We start from the raw sequence: 4,621 nt of genomic DNA on the forward strand, positions 1-4,621 counted from the left end.
TGTGTTATACTTAATATATATGCAGTAGGAGCCTTTCCTACTGTCTCAACCTTAAAAAAAAAACAACTCTAAAAAGATATTATCATACAATTTTACCCTTGCATGTCTCTTTAGCTTCTTTCCTTTGCTATTTTCTATTATGTAGCAATATTTGTGACTTATTACATGAACGTCTATGAAATATCAAGCTTTCAGTATCCCAGGATTTTGCTACCAATCATTGTTTTTCTTGGGTGACAAACCAATCATTGGTTCTTACTTAAATTCTTGCATGATATTAATCATTCACCATATTGCACTTGGTGAGACCATTTATCATGAATGAGGAAGAGGAGATCCTGGCCACTGCACTGCATCTTCCATAGGCTTGTGGCGAGGATTATATCCCCAACATCCTCCTGCAAGCCTGCAGCTACTGCCTCCCTAGATAACGTCAATCTACATCAGCAAGGTGAGCCTCACAGATTTTTTCCTAGGCTTTTACTTTATCATGTGTGTACAATTGTTGCATGTCTCTAATTGTTTATGTTGCTAAAAGCATATATAGCTATGTATATGTTCCAAGAAATAAAGCACAACCACTGAAACTATGGTGTTGAGAGCTAGAAGATTTTAGAAGTGCATTGATTCAGAATTAGCAAATTAGGTCTCTGATATGGAAGTACATATTGCATTGTTGCTATTGAGGTCTAGCGTTCTATACTTTTTTAGAAATAAGGTCCATGGTTATTGGTGTTCTCAATTCCCATGCCAAAAGAATTTTGTGTGGTTGACTACATTTTACTTTGCTGTTTTCTGGATATGTAGATTAGGTGCTTTCTACGTGGTGGTTTCCACTGCCTCTTGCTCTTCATATATAATTTATTTGTGAGGCCTGCCACTTTATCTTGTATTCAATTAACAACCTGGGTCCTGCAAAATGCAACTACATGAATTTGGATTTGTGCATCAAGCTTAAGAAGGTTATGTTGAGCATGGTGATTAATTTTATGCAAAGTTTTTCTCTCTTTGTGCACTAATTAACTTTGTGTTAGCATTTGGTTTTTTAATTTTCATTATATAGGCTGACCCATTCTCTGTGCTAATATTCTCACACTTTTCCTGCTTTATGTTTGGAAATTTAAGGCTCTACCATCACACAAAGCAAACAATCATGTGGATTTGTGCAGTTCTCCCTCTGGATGCGCTCGATCTTGGAGACACCTTCTCGGCCTACAGGTTCGTCTCTCTCTCTCTCTCTCTCTCTCTCTCTGACAACTGCTCATATATCTTGCACTGGATCAAGAAATTAAATATAAGATGTGCTCTTGAATCTGCGGTGTTTTAGGTGTGTAGGTTTACTTCTTTTTGGATTTTCACGACTCAAAGCTTGAATAGAAATCTCCGGTGTCTCAGGCTGTCGCCTTTTTAGGCTTATTCTGGCCATAGATTTATCCTGTGATTAATGCTTATAGTTTACTGTCAACTACCTCTACTGATGGCTTATATATTTATATAGATTGTGACCATAATTGTGAGCTTTATGGGCGGCAACTCACTGGATAAATATAATGGACTTGAGTGGTGGATTTAGTAGCTTTTGAAATGGGCCTTACTCTCTGGTTTCTCCTTCCACGACAGCATGGTGTAGGAGTCGGCATGACGCTGTGTAAGGTACTAATGGTCTCTGAGGTGAGATATTTATGTGATTCTAATGGCGCTCTGTCTCCCTTTGCAAGCATAACAATATGCGCTGATTGATTGGAAGTCAAGGTTCTGGTCAGATTGATTTATATGTCTCTGAATTTCCTTTTTTTTCCTGTGTGCTCATCTATCCTGCGAGTTATACGTGCACCTCCATTCTTATGCTGAAGAAAATAAAATGTGACTGATTTTGTAGGGTTTCGGAGTACTATGAGCATTGCCCAAGGTTCACACGACAGCGACTGCTAGAGAAGGCATTCACCTCAATGCAGGGGACATATGGTCAGTAACAATCACCTCCTGTTTAATTAGCCTTTGCTGATCCATTTTAAATCCCCTCCCATTTGGAAGTGTTTCGTTCCTCTCTCTCTCTTACTGAGCACTTCATGGCTTGGGTATGTTTGACTGTTTCGTGGTGCTGACTGTGGTGCGTGCTGCCCCGGTGTGAGCCAACATGAAGGATATGAAGTAGAGAGGGAGGTGGGGAGGACTTGTGTGCACATGATTAGGGGGTCATGGATCTGTGTAGCTAGCTACCACGGCTAATCTTGTGTCTGCTGCACAAATAGATTGAGTGGTATTTTGATTTTTCTCACATAATGTTTTTTTTTGTTATTTCATTTTGAATACCTAGTCAAGCGACGTTTCATTCATGCGAAACTCAACATTTGATAGTGACCTCAAAGAGATAGCGGTGCGTGTACATAACTCAGAATTTGACAAATAGTTAAATGCCCTATATTTTAATATTTATTTCTTATTCCTATTTTTGGTTCCTGTACCAAACTTCTATCATTTTTTACAAAACAAGAGCGAAGTATAGTGATATAGGTCTAACTGATTAAGTTTAACAGCCATTGCTGTAATCTACCATTTTTTACACAGTGGTTTATTTATCAGGTCTGCTTTATATTATTTCTGTTCCAGTATAAATATTCATTTTTAAGGTTTGCTTCCTGGCGTTCGAATTAGAGATTTCTTGCCCTACTTTTGGCAGTACCTCCGAAGATGTTTTAGTAATGTTGTGTTTTTTGGGTCACACTTGTGATATATTCCCTCCATCCCATAATATAAGACCATTTTTGACACTATCATAGTGTCAAAAGATCTTCTATTACGGGACGGAGGGAGTACTTTTTTGGGTTGCAAAATTTATATGTTCCCATTCTAGGTTCACTTCCATCTCTTTAAAATTCTGTCAACAGGTCTTTTGGACTACACCTCTTCGGACAACACGACAAGCAAGATCTTTTTAGACAGATCTATCCAATACACTACTATCACCATATGCCATAGAGCTATATATATCGGTTCTCTTAGGCTTCTGTTAGGACTTGCTTTTGGTATATCATGCGACATTTTCTATGACATGCTCAAAGTGATGTAATGAACCAAACCGTTACTGTTATAAGTGCTTAGTTCCTCCTATTTCTTTGAGAAATCTGAATGCTGGAATCAATGATCTCTATGTTTCCTTCAACCTGTGGGATACAGTGTACCCACTAGTGGACCGGGTGGATGCTGCCATCGTGCTTTGCTTTTGGCGTAACACCCTGAACCGAATATGAATCATCTCCTACCAAGTTGGATATAACAGTCACTGGTTGTAAATAAGTTATTGTGTGCTGCGATTCTGCTTTGCTTTTGGTATAATGTTCTAAACCTGTGCACTTTTCCCTTCCATCATATGAAGCGTGACCTACCGGGTTGGATATGGCTGTGGTAGGGGGGTGACCTACTGGGTTGGATATAGCTGTGGCAAGCGGGTGCGGCAAGCCGCACTTTCTAACTAGTAGTATGAGTGACACATAACTGTTGTGCAGCGATAGGGCTATGTCTCGCCTGTACCGAAATATAATACATTTCGCCTACACGTGGTGCCTAGTGCCTACTGGGCCGGCCCAACATATAGGTGCACATGATTTTTTTTCTGTGGTTTTTTATTTGTTTTTTCACAAGTTTACGTTGGTTTCTTAGGTTTTCTATGGTTTGGATTTTCATTTTTAGGTTTCGTTTTGTTTCTTCCTTAGGTTTTAACAGGTTTTATTTTCTTTTATTTTTCTTATTTTTCATACACATTTCACATTTTTGGTATACATCAAGAACATTTCTTTATACATGGTTAAAAAAATGGAAGACATAATTAACATTTTTTTGAATATGTTTTGCTGTCTAATTTTTTTCCACATTTGAACATTTTACGTATATATCTAAAATATATTTTTATATATGTTTAAGATTATCATATATCTGATTAACATTTTCAAATATACGTTTTCAACACTTTTTTGAATATGTGTTAAACATGTTTCGAATACACATTGGAACATTTTTTCTGAATGATACAAAACATTTTTTTAACCTATGCAAACCTTTTTTAAAAAATTTACAAATATTTTTTTAAATGTCACAATCTTATTTTTGAAATGCATGAACATTTTTTTAGAATGTAACATGCATTTTTTAATGGCATAAAATATTTAATTTTAGATTACACAAACAGTTTTACATTGCATAAAAACTGTGACATACATCTTTTTGAAAAACGTGTGAACATTTTGAATGTCATATACATTTTCTTAATGGTACATATATATTTTCTAAAAGTTGAGCGATATTTTTTTATAGCACTAGTAGATGTATTGACCATCATATGCACCCAGAATAGCGAAGCCTCCCCTCGACTTTTGAATATCATGCCATCTTGAGGCATCCCCTTATTAGATTGTGCCACTGCACAACACCCAATTTATCTACCATCAACAAGACATAATCAGTTGATTAAATTGGACAACTCTAACTAATATTGTAGATGCAAGTTTGAAAGAATTACTACCAGTGACAAAATTGCCACAACTTGCACAACCATGTGATGTACTAAAAATTACAAAGTACCTCATCCCTACTTTTGAATATTTAGGTGCAGTTGCTCGTGAGT

General features: G+C 36.8%; 1 long non-coding RNA gene across 1 annotated transcript; it reads left to right on the plus strand.

The window, feature by feature from the left end:
- The first annotated feature begins 6 nt into the window (after positions 1 to 6).
- On the plus strand, positions 7 to 3,184 carry LOC119307751. The gene is made up of 5 exons (XR_005149506.1): positions 7 to 451; positions 1,126 to 1,218; positions 1,499 to 1,671; positions 1,880 to 1,965; positions 2,889 to 3,184. It is a non-coding gene; the product is annotated as an uncharacterized LOC119307751 (long non-coding RNA).
- The last annotated feature ends 1,437 nt before the right edge of the window (positions 3,185 to 4,621 follow it).

This window comes from Triticum dicoccoides, chromosome 1B (genome assembly GCF_002162155.2).
Source record: "Triticum dicoccoides isolate Atlit2015 ecotype Zavitan chromosome 1B, WEW_v2.0, whole genome shotgun sequence".
NCBI lineage: Eukaryota > Viridiplantae > Streptophyta > Magnoliopsida > Poales > Poaceae > Triticum > Triticum dicoccoides.